A 12,609-nucleotide genomic window follows, 5' to 3' on the forward strand; every position below is an offset into this window, starting at 1 on the left:
ATGGTATCATGGTCTCAGTCCAGTTCCTAGGGAACAAATGTCCACAATTACTACTGCGACTGGCTAGATCGGTTGGTCGTCTTGGCAGAAAGGCCAAGGAATTTGAATGAGCCCAAACACAGCTGCTTGTACCCACTGGTCAGGGTTGAGACATGTTGGTTGATTCGGGCCATGTGGGTGCTATGGAACTGTAATTCCCGCAGGGCAGGGACCTGTCTTTGTACGGGGTTTCCTGTGGAGTCTAATTACCGGCATAGTGAGAAGTTAGGATACTAACAGGCTCCAGCTGACAAAGCTATAACAGAAGCCAGTAGCTGAAAGCTGAAGTCTGCAAAATTCAGAATGGAAATAAGATGCCAGTTAACAGGGAGGGTAATTAACCATGGTAGCAGGAACAATGGGAATAAGAGCTAGTACCAGGGATTGTGGTGACTTTCCATCTCTGACCAGCTTTCTAAACAAGATGCTCGAATTCAGCCACAGGCTGCTAGGCTGGATGCAGGAACCACTGGGTGAAGTCCTCTGCCTGAATTATGCAGAAGGTCAGCGTGGATGATCACAGTGGTCCCTTTTGCCCTTCAAATCTGTGAATGGAGAGAAAACAAGAAGTGGGTGGTAGTTATTATGGTAGCATCTAGGAGCCCAAATCAAGGATTGAGGACCCATTGTGGTAAGTGCTGTACAAGGAAGTAACAAAGAAGACCATCTTGCCATAGAGAAGCAGAGACAATAATAGCTAGGCAACATGGTGCACGGATTAATTGGGCGACAAGCTTAACGAAAGGTTAAGGAAAGGAAAGGAATCACAAAGCATATTCTTGCTCTCACCAGGTAATTAGCCTCCTTATTTGGGTTTTATTGGTGTGGGGTGGGGCGGGGGAGACCAGGGCTAAGTTTGTTTTCTTTCATGGATGCCCTTTGGAAGTACGAAAACTCTGAGGTGGGGGAGACTAGCTGATTATGGGGGGACACAGAAAGTACGGCGCTATCTTCTGGAGTGGAGAGGTTGGCAGTACGAAGAGAATAATAGGGAGGGAACCTAGGGACTGCCAGACTGGTTCAGACCTGAGGTCCACCTAGCCTCGTGTCCTGTCTCTGATAGTGGCCAGCATCAGGTGCTTCAGAGGAAGGTGCAAGAAGGTATAGGATAATCTGCCCCCCACATTAGGTCTCCTCCAGGTCTCTAATACTCAGATTAGCTTTAACCCTGAAGCACAAGGTTTAACGTCCCTTCCACGGTTTATATCATCGGGGAGCGGGGAATGGGTGTGGGGTGAGGAGAAAGAACAGCGGTGGCCTGAAAACTCCAGCGTGTGCTGAAACTTTTCTGCCCTGGATTGGTTTTGCTACAGAACTCCCTATGGAACAATCTGCCCTTGGAGGTCAGGGACTGTGCAAACCAGTTACTTATTCACGCCTACTATGAAATAGTTTATTTCGCTACCTGTTTGTGTTTTACTGTCCAGCAAACATCCCTCCACTTCTGCCACCTCCACATGTTGCTGTCATTGTGGTTTCTTTGTTCGTGCATCAGCCATTGGTAGCACCTGGCACCCAGTGCTAGAGACGGTGGGTACCAGATTCAGGTTGCTAAGCAGGAGGAAGCTCTTAAAATAGAAACATTCCCTCCAATCTCGTTGTTGTTGTTGCACCTCTCTGAACTCCCCTCCAGTGTCAGTGTCTGGCGTTAACCTGGCTGGTAATGATCCCAGCATTCCAGATATGGCAGCAACCCAGAAAGACACTGAAGCATTGAATTGACTGGGGGAAGATGGGAAATAGGTCATATGAGCTCCAGTTTTAGGGCCAACAGGAAGTGCTGATGTCTCCAGCTTTGATTGGAGTCACCAGCTTCTCCCAGGGCCAGGAAACAGGCCCTGTGGAATGTCTGCTCCTCATAGCTTGTTCCCCTTCTAGGTCCACCTGGAACAAGAGAGCACCCATCTCGACCATTAGGTTCCCATCAGTCCGTAGATTGTGGCAGGCTATAGTCTTACAGGAAGGATCATGGCTCCAGCCCCCAAAGTATTTTTCATTCTGCCTTGTAGCCAGTGGGAAAGTTTTCCAGGTCCTGATAATCCTTTGTGCTTCATATAGTACCTTCCTTCAGATGATCTTGGAGCACATTACAGAATTGAATGAAGGGATGAGCCTTCCCTGCAGTCCTGTGAGATGGGCAAGTATTGTGACCCCCCAGTTTAGAAACACAAAAGCTTAACCTTTGTGTGCTTCAGTGATGCAGCCAAGATGGTGCAGGGAGCCTGTGGCGGGGCAGGGACCTGAGCCCAGATCTCTGAGGGCCAGCCCCGCAACTCAGCTACCAAACCAGCCTTCCCTTTGGGTTTGACACCGCAGACTGGGGGAATGGCTCGCTTCCTGACAAAGGGGAGAGAAAATGGAGTGATCTTGGGTGCCCCCTGCAACGTTCCAGAGGGGAATAGTTGGGGTGGGCTGAGGGGAATGGGAAACCATCTCAGATTCTCCCTCTTCTTCTTCTCCTGCTGAAAGCCTGATGTGTAATCCACTTGTTTGATCTGGATCAGCTTCCTGCAGGGCTGGTACCTACGATGAAATCCAAGCCACACTAGCGAGCTTTCCAGTCAAGCCTCTTTTCGCAGCGCCTCAGGCTTTGGCGCCATGCCAGGGCAGAACTGGAGCTCTGCGATTTGCAAGGCAGCCAGCTTAAATGATTATATTACGATTCCCTGTGGAGTTGGCCTCTCTTCCCTCCCCCACCGCCCCTCCTGCTCCGAACTGGCATTTGAGATCACTAATTGAACCCAGACATCGCAGCGCTCAGCAGCAGGGAGCAAGCTGATTCATCCTCTTCTTCCCCGAGCCCTGGGTTTGCTTTCTTTCTCGTTCATTGAAACAGGGGCAAGGGGCTGCCGTGGTTGTCTGGAGGCCGACGGTGGGTCTGGAAGCAGCTTGGGCTACAGGCTGAAGGGGTAACTAACCACTGCCAGCGAGCACGGCTGGTGTTTCTAGCTCAGCGTGTGCATTAGCTTTCTCAGAGTTGCCTTTTTCTCTGTGGGTTCCCCCCCACCCCCCTGTTCCGTAACATTTATCAGCCGTGCTTGGAATCCAAGTCAGGGAAACCTCGGATATTGGCACAGCCTTTGAGTGCTCCAAGCTGCTGGTGGGGGATATCGCAGAAAGTCAACCCCGGCTCTCACTCTGAGCGAGGCCAGGGGATAATTCATTCTGGCCTCCCCCACCTTGTGCGCACAGAGGAGGAGTCACAGCCTCCAGTGCAAGTGAGTTATCTGCAGCTGATTGTTAGCTTGTACTCACTGTCATGTCTCTCTTCGCATTCAAAGGCTGAAATATTGAAAGCTTTGTGGCTCCTTGCGCTGCCGTACGGGGCTAATTCTTTCAAGCTGGAGTCGTTTAGTGCCACGTGGGAGAGGCTGATGTGATGCATGCCGTGGTTGTGAAAAGTAAATAAATCTTTAGCAAATTCTCTCAAGTATCCAGATGTACAGCAATGCAGGGAAAGGGGACTGCTAGCCATACATGCTGGCTGTCCTTGGGGTAACCTTTTTTCCTGACTATGTCTTCAGAAGTCAAGTAGTTTGACCTTGTCATACCAACTTTTCTAGGAGAAGTAGAGCGTTTCTGTTGCATTCTCGCCTGACAGTTGACTGATCTGTCTTCCTGACAAGTGTATTTTAAATATCGATCCAGAAATGCTATGCTTTTTTGTGTCTATGTGAAGGTTTCCTTTATTAAGCCTCTCAGATAGCGTTTGGTGCAAACTCAGATGGTTGGTACTGGGAGTACAGTCTTCATAAAACTAAATTAGTCAGGGTCATGAGAGCTTCTTGTGTTGGTTGTTTTGTATGGATTTCATGCCTGATGCTGGGTTTCTGGTTTTTTTGTTTAAAGAGTCATGCTCTCAACATCTGTGGAGGGGAATATTCTCAGCCTCCTTTGTTAATAAGGAAGCTGTGTGCAGACAAGAGCTCTGCTTTCATGCCAAGAGATGCAGAGTTACCTCTCCCCCTAGAGGAGATGGATAATCTGACCCAGTTGCCTTGTAGGTTGAGCATTTGTTAGTTTTTGAGCTGTTCCCAGGAATCCAGCCTGGATACGATAAAGGATGTGGACAGGCAAGCAGTGACTGTGATTGGATTACTGCTAGACATCCAGAAGTCTGGCATTACACATGGCCAGCCGTGGGCTTAGCAGCTGAGGCTGCTCAGAGTGGCTTTGGGCAGAGGCGTTGCTGAGGTTTAGTAGATGATATTGCAGAAGGACTGGGGGTCTGGAGCTAATTGTTCACTGTGAGGCTTTCGTTCTTTGTGTTCTGGGAACTGGGACGCTCTCTTGCTGGCTCTCGGCAAACTCTGTTGATCTCTCTCAGAGGAGTATGAATGATCGCCTTCCCTGCTGGGGATATTGTGAGGGTTAATGTTCGTAAGATCCTCTGATGAAAAGCAATGGATAAATGCAAAAATGAGCACATAGACAACCCCGTGAGGATATACAAGTGCAGCCTGCTGCCATGAGCCTCCAAGCCTGGATCCACAGACTTGGGCTCACGGGGCACGCGCCACAGTGCTAAATAAGGCCCTGCAGACGTTGTGGCCTGGGCTCTGAAGCCTAGAGAGAGGCCTAGCACTGTGTCTGTCAACCCAGACATGGAAGCTGGCTGTGCAGACATACCCTTAGAGGGAGCCCACGTTCCCCAGTTTCAGACGGACGTGATGGGCTTGGTGCGATCTATACGTGAAATTCTCTGGCCTGGGTTATGCAGGAGGTCAGTCAAGGCAATCGCAGTGGTCCTGTCTGACCTTAGAATCTACGAAAGCTCAGCAGAGTATTTAAATGTGAGCCTAACCAGCATCCCAGCATTCACCCTGAAGCTAGGTACGTGTTTAGGTACCTTGCTGAATCAGGGCCTTGGTCTCGCTCGGTTTTTAATCACCTTTTGCAGGTTGACATTTCTCCTGCTCCTTCCTACCAAGAAACTCCTTCCCCTTGGCAGTTCTGTGTAATGGCGAATATTTGAATTCAGTGGTGTGGAGTTTTCGAAATGCACGGACAAGGCCTGTTGGGAAGCACAGCTCTCTGGTGCTTTGCTCTTAGTTGGCTTTGTAGCTGAGCCACTTTAATGCGCCCTGCGTGCCGTGTTCCATGCCTGCTGACTTTCTCCACCTCCGCTTCTGCACTGGGGCCACTAGCATCCTAGAAGTAATGTGCTGATTCACACAGGATGTCCGACCCAGTGATGGGAAGTGGTGCCAGGGGTTCTGGGGTGGCATAGGAGGACCAGGGGTGAGTAGCAAGGAGGAAAGGCGAATGGGTCCTGCTCTGGAGTCGGGGGCATAAAACTCTCCTGTGTTCCTTAATGCCAACAGACCATCCTTTGGAACAGTGTCGCTCAACATGCCGTGCGCACGGTTTAACAATCAGACGAGTGCTATGAAGCCGGCATGTGCCTCGCAACCGTGGAACTCTCAGTGCAAGTTTGTAGACACATTCTAATCTAGATTCACAGGCTCCTTGCTGAACTCCAAGAAAATAAAGGATTTAATCTGTTGGCCACCCAGTTCTTAAGGAAGGAAATATGGTCTAGTGGGTAGGCACTGGACAGAGAGTCAGGAGACCAGGGATCTGTTCCCAGCTCTGCCATTGACCTGCTGGGTGACATTAAGCAAGTTACTTCCTCTCTCCCCTACTGCCTTCTACCTGTCTTGTCTATGTAGATGATATGCTCTTTGGGACGGGGACTGACTCTCAGTGTTTGTACAGCATCTAGCATAATGGGTCATTGTTCTCCCTGGGGGCCTGTTAGGTACATAACAGGTAATAAAATGTGTGTTAATGATGTGTGTTCTTCAGAGCAGATAGACAAGTCTGGATTTTTTCATTTTCCCGTGTCTCTGGGCTGTGGCAAGCCATGTGTTAGAATTCCATGTACTGTCAAGGCCATTTTTATTAGCTGTCCTTGCTTGGTTAGACAAACTGTTGCTAGAGAGCAGCTCTTGGAGTGGTCATCTGCGTCAGCACAGTCAAGGGTGGCTTGTTCTGTGTGTTCATTCTTGATTCACACAACAGTAATGTCAGGACTTCCGGACTGTGTAGCTTTCATCATCGCTTTGTTGCAATAGCTAGAGTGTGCGGAGGCAGACTGGCTAGATGATGCCATAGATCAGCGATTCTCAAACTTTTGTACTGATGACCCCTTTCACATAGCAAGCCTCTGAGTGCGACCCCCTTTATAAATTAAAAACACTTTTAAATATATTTGACACCATTATAAATGCTGGAGGCAAAGCGGGGTTTAGGGTGGAGGCTGACAGCTTGCGACCCCCCCCATGTAATAATCTCTCAACCCCCTGAGGGGTCCCGACCCCTAGTTTGAGAACCCCTGCCATAGACGAAGGGCTTGTGTAACTTTGGTAACTTACCAGAATAATCTCTCCCAATACAGATATTTGGGTGTTTCCAGGTGGATGTGTTCTAATTCTGGGATAAGAGTGTCCACACAGGAGTAGCTACTTCAGTAGATTTCCAAGTGTAGACAAGCCCTGAGGCTGTGTACGTAAACTCTCTGCTTTCCGCTAAGGGCAGAAACCCCTGTAGTTCAATAAGAAGTAAAGAAGTAAATGGCAGTTGACAGAATTTTCAACTTCTCTGGGCTTCAGATGCATTCCATAGCAACTACATTGAGGTGCCTCAAACAGTGCTCTTCTGTTCTCCTCCCCTGCTCCTTCTTGCACACCTTACCTAATAGCCTACTCATTCCCTTCGATTCAAAGACCTCTGCACTAGCACCAGACCTAAACGCTGCATGAAGTCCGTCTTTACATCTGATAGTTGTTTTTTAATGCTTCCTCTGCCCTGCAGAGCATAGGAGTTAATTGCAAGATTCTCCTGTTACACCCCGTGCAATGTGTGAGGAAGGAAGGGTTAAATGAAAGGGGCGCGCATGGAAGCAAGTCTTCGCATCATTGCAAGTCAAGCTGGGCCGTAAGTTTAGATCGAAACCATTGGTTAACAATTTGCACTAACAATAGTGTCTGCATCTCCTTACACACTAAGTGGAGTTGAGTTTATAGTGCAAAATGTATTGCTCTGTCCATTGGAGGAAAACTGGCCGTCGGTGGGATATGATGCCTGTGACTGTTGGGAAATGTGGTCAAGGTAGCTGACTAAAACAGGATCACGTGACCAGTCTGGGGTCTGTAGTTTTTAACAAATAACAGGTCAGTTGGTAAGTGTGGTACTGTGGAAACTCTGTGAAACAGGTGTCTGTCTTAAGTACTCATATGCCTCCATCCCAATCACTGTGGTGTCCAAACCCCTCAATCCTCACAACACCAGGTGAGATTTGCTAGAGCCGTTAGCCCCATTTTACAGATGGGCAACTGACATGCAGACAGAGTCAGTGAGTTGCCCAACGTCACCTGTGCCCGAGCTGGGACTTGAGCCCAGGTCTCTTAAGGCTGGTGCCCTAACCACTGGGCCATCCTTTCTCTCATTTGGAAAACTGTTTGGTTGCATGACTCCCCTACCATCCCTGCAGGATCACAGGCCTTCAGCAGCACTCTTCTTCAAAGGACACACCTCCCGGTTCTTATTGCCTATTGGGACTGGTCACCTTGATCGAAACTCTCAACCAGGAATAGGCTTTGCATTTACCCTGGGAGGTCCATCCACTACCATCCTGTATGTTCTGCCACCATCACTTCCTGCATCTCAGGCTGGTGACAGAGATGTGGCCACGTCTTGCAAAGGGAGACATTTTGTGGTGAATTCTTCATGTGCATGCTAGATCTCTGTATGTGTTCCTGAATGACACTCCCTAGCCCTTCTCCTCTTCCTCCAGCAACATAGCTGGGTTTGTCGCTCTCTTGCATGCTTATTGCTAGAGCTGGTCAATGTCTTTCTAACAGTTTCAGTGAAAAATGGCCTCTTGTATTCTAAATAGAAAGTTTCATTTGTCTTAAAAATGTCCAGTTTTCTCTGCCATCCACCCCCCCGCCACCCGTCCAAAAAATTCTCTAGTTTCCAAAAACTCTCTAGGAAACCCCACAAATTTACATTTCTTTCAAAAATGTTCATGGCAAGTAACAACAGCATTTTCCAACCATCTCTACTTATTTCTCAGGCAGCTTCTTGGAGGCAGACGTACCTACACCGTGTGCCTCTTCCTTCCCTCTACTGACTGATGCATTTGTCCTACCTGACTGTCCGATTGCCTGGTGGCTCGTGGCTTTTGTTAAAAGAGAGCGAGGCCCAAATTGGTGACACTGATCTGCTTTTTCCGGCCGCTTGGCAGCACTGCACCTGGGCCAGTCTCCTCCCAGTCATCACTTAGAGATCTGTGTGCAGATGTTGGGTTGTTTTTTTCCTCCAGGCCTTTCATCTTTAGTTCCTGCTTCCTTCCACACCCTTACTCCCACTGGGAATTTCTGAACTTTTCTTTCCTTTGGCAAGCCCCTTGCTGTGGTTATTGGTTGTAACCGATACAATCTCTCTCCCATTGTCAGATTCAGTTTTTCTCAGTGGCGTTGGAGTCCTGGCTGGGCAGGAGGACTGTGATGTCTTCTGTAAGGTCTTTACACAGGACCTCTTTCTGCATACCAGGTCTGTCACAAACTTGTGTGTATACATCCCCTCACCTTCTGTTCCAGTTACAGTGGTTTGTCATGTGCTGCTGTTGCTTTAAGTTCTACTGTAGCTGACCTTTTGCCGTTCCTTTGATCTGCTGCCTTGCATGATAGGTAAGAATGCATGGTCAGGATTTTCAAAAGGGATTAGCAATTATGGATGCCTCAGTCTTTTGGCTGCCCAGTTTGAGACCTGGGATACTTTGGGCACAACAGGCCCCATTCATGGTGTCACCAGCTGAATACCAAAAATCACTAAGCGTTCTTTAAAATCTTGACCACACTCCAACTTTCAACAATGTCCTCCCCCACCTTTGCAACTCAGGGCACGTCTAAGCGACAAATAAATCCTGCGGCAGAGGGAATCAGATTCCAGGTCACCTGAGTCGGGCTTGTGCTACAGGGCTAAAAATAGCAGTGTAGACATTCCCGCTCAGACTGGAGCCTGGCTTCTGAGATCCACCACCATCACTAAGTTTGAACCTGGGCTCTATCCATAGCGAGAACGTCTACACTGTTGTTTTTAGCTCTGTAGCAAGAGCCCGAGCCAGTTGACCCGTGCTCTGAAACTCATTGCCATGGGAGATTTTTGTTGTTGTTGCAGTTTAGGTGAACCCTAAGGCACAACCAAGGAAAGAATCCTGTCCCTTCCCCCGTCCCTTTGATCCTCTACCACTGATTGTTTTATTTCTGGTAAGATTTTTTTAAGGATAAAATGTAAAGTTTGTTTAAAGGAAAAGCATTTTATAAAACACCATAGGAATAGAAAAGTTTTTATGACACACTTCAGCTAAGTTTTGAGAGTTTGGAGATCAAAATGTTCTTGGGAGGGCAGGGGGACAGAAGGAATACATAATGCTAGTGTCTGTGAACCAACAAGCGAAATGGACTGGAAACTAGGTGAAACTGACCAGTCTTGTTCTGCTATATAAACTGAACCAGGAGTGGAAAACAAGCAAATGGCACAGTGAAAATTCAGTTAAAATCTGTGGCTTTTAAAAGGAAATAACTAAAAAAGGTAAAGAGTTTAAAAGTCTTGACAATGTAATTAATTTTTGTGGAATTAGCACATGTAGAAATTCCCTCCAAAGAGCCATTTAAAAATAAATCTGGCTTATAAAGTGCACTTTTCTTCTTTTTCATGACTTTTTTTTTTTTTTTTTTTTTTGGTTATAAACCAAAACCTGAATAGGCTTTATCAATTCTCCACCTTCTGTTTCGCTGGGTAATGTTCAACTTCAGCCATCTTCACTGAGATGGCTGAAAAGAAAAAAACAAAACCCCCACCTATTCTCTCCTGTACTAGAACATGCCCAAAGGTGAAGTGTGAGAATTTTGTGCCGTACATAAAGTGGAGGGGGCGTGAGGGGATAATCGCTCCCCTTTTTAAGAGCTGTAGCGTAATACAGATTCATTTATCAAAGGAAATCTGTGTCAATTTCTTTCCAGTCTCACCTCTGTCCTGTTTTACATACCCATTTTTGAAGAGAAGAGGCTGTGCATGGTGGTATGTCATGTGTTAGTGTTGCAAAGCTCTGTGGAAGTAGACCAGACCTCTTGTCACACCAAGATGATGGTGGCATTTCAGGGCTGTTGGCGTGAAAGAGAACTGCTCTCCGTTCAGTTTGTTTAGAGATGACAGAAAAGTAGCAGATCCTTCAGCTACTGAAAAACCTCTGGTAACCAAGGGCAACTTGGCAACTTAGAGAAATGGGAGCTTTAAGATGTAAATTAGACCCTTCAGCTGGTTCCCCAGATGGGGCGAGAACCTGTCTCGCATAATTCTTTATTCATTTTATAAAAGAAAACACAGAAATTCAGATCCCCATCCAAGTTGAGGAGAGCTTCCTATTCAGAGAGTTCGGTACAGCAGTTCTGTTATCAAAAGACCCTGCATTTGCATCTACGGCATCGAACAAAACCTCACCTACTCTGTACAGAGCTGCGTCAGGCTTTTCTGGGACTGTTCTCCAGACTGTCAGTAAGTAACGCGAGCCAGACTACACAAGAGTTTTGGATTAAATGGCTCTTTTGACGCTTTGCTAGAAGCATGTATCGAACGATGGTCGTACCAGTGGGAGTGTGTGAACTCATTAGTAATAAGTTTTAGATAGCTGTGGGTATCTCTCTCCCTCTTCCCTGTTTATCTGGGGGATCCATAGAGATCAGATCAGAGACCGAGGTTTGACTGGTTTGGAGTAGTAGTGGCTGGAAGCTGTTACAGGCTGATGGCTATTTGGTGGCTTGTGTATAATAGTACCTCTATCTTATATAGCTCTTTTCATCAGTAGATCTCAAAGCGACTTACAGAGGAGGTCAGTATCTTTATCCCCATTCTACAGGTGGGGAAACTGAGGTATGAGGCAGGATGTGGCTTGTCCAAGGCCACCCAACAGGTCAGTGACAGAGCCGGGAATTGAACCCAGGTCTCAGTGCAGTGCTGTACCCATTGCCTGGCTGTCTCTGTCTCTCTCTTGTGTGTAGGTGTGCACAATCCCAGCAGGGTGACCGAAGCTCAAATGGTCCAGCCCAGCAAAGCCTAACTGCCATTTTCGTGCTGGCGTGGCTGGGGTAGCAGCGGGTGTGAGGAAGCATGCCTGGATCTGCTCCATGCTGTACATGTCCTCTGAGCTGTCTTCTGTCAATGGGTCCTCCTGAGCTGTGCGAAAGGCCAGGACCCGGAACGAGAGTCGCGGTGTCTCTCTTGCCCTGGGGTTAGATTAGAGAGATTGCTGCCTCCCTGGCTCCAGAGACTTCCTGAGCATGTGTGTGTGTGTGTGTGTGTGGGGGGACAGGATGGTGACCAGGTCCAGCCCCCGCACCGGGGTCAGCAGGCACTGCCCAGCTTGGAGAAATGGGAAAACACCATCCAGACTCTGTGCCATTCATGGCTGTTGGAAGAATGAGGGTTCCATGTGAGGAATCACCTCCGGTGCTCGTTCCCGAAGTGGGGCCAAAGCAGCATGCTCCAGAAAATTAGCCTGGCATTCATCATGCCAGGCCCGGGAGCGCTGCCCCAAGGGCCCTCGGTGGATGAGCCAGCATGCTGCCGAAGGGAATTCAGGCCACCCCTGAAACGTTGATTTAGAGCCTCCCCTGATGGCTGGTGTTGGGATTCAGCTGCTGGAGTGACAACTGGGCCTTGCACCTGGAGCAGATTGGGGCAGCCCTAGAGTGCTGGGGACCGGTGAGAGTGGAGCTGTTGGCTTGCCAGCATGGGGGTGAGCCGGGGAAGAGGTGGGGGGGAATGACTCTGGTTGCGGTTCAGATTTAATTTCATGCTATTAAGCAATAATGCAGGGCCAAATGATGCCAGCTTAAACCAGGGCTGAATTTGACTCCCGGCTGATCGCTTTGCATGGCGCTAACTAGGGGTCAGCAGCACCTTGTGAGCTGACCTCTGCATGTCATGGCACAGATCCTCAATGAGCAAGGAGGCCCTGACTCTGGAGATAGGGAACCTCACTGCTGCTTGTCCCCGGTCCCATCCATTCCTCCTTTCTCTGGGTGAATAACGCTGCTCCCACACCCTCTCTTCTCTTTCGGATTGGCATCGCCGACCCCGGCAGCACGTGGGCAGAGCAGGAAGCGGAGCGCTGACTGTAAGGGGATCTGGCAGCGTGGGAATGGCATGATTGGCGTTCCCGCGCCCTCGGGCAGACGGGAAGCAGCTTGCAGTGCGGCTCGGGGACAGAGAATACACGGAGCACTGAGCAAGTTATAATGATTTGACATGCATTCCTCAGCGGTGAACAGCCTATAATGGCAGGCATTCCCGAAAATACCGACTGGGCAAGGCTAGGTGTGGTGTGTAATGGGTTTGTTTGTGGGCTGGCCTCTCCCCTCTCTACACCTGGGCTGCGGTGTCGGTTCATTTTACAAGTGAAAGTGAGTCTTGTGGTCTCATGCTGCTTGGAAGTCCCGTAACTGGGCTTGACTGGCAGCCTCTGTCCTGGAGGAACAGGACACCATGGGAGCCAGGGTCACA

General features: G+C 48.6%; 1 protein-coding gene across 8 annotated transcripts in view; it reads left to right on the plus strand.

Moving 5' to 3' along the window:
• PTP4A3 (protein tyrosine phosphatase 4A3) overlaps positions 1–12,609 on the plus strand; it is a 172,197-nt gene that overhangs the window by 87,354 nt on the left and 72,234 nt on the right. Inside the window, exon 1 of one of the 8 annotated variants that reach the window (XM_073330007.2) lies at positions 3,139–3,257. The exons of the other annotated variants lie outside the window; for them this stretch is intronic. The gene's annotated coding sequence lies outside the window, so the exon portion shown is untranslated. Of the gene's footprint in view, positions 1–3,138; positions 3,258–12,609 lie in introns of those variants that run through there. 8 annotated transcript variants of the gene reach the window in all.

The sequence above is a fragment of the Lepidochelys kempii genome, chromosome 2 (genome assembly GCF_965140285.1).
Source record: "Lepidochelys kempii isolate rLepKem1 chromosome 2, rLepKem1.hap1, whole genome shotgun sequence".
Lineage (NCBI taxonomy): Eukaryota > Metazoa > Chordata > Testudines > Cheloniidae > Lepidochelys > Lepidochelys kempii.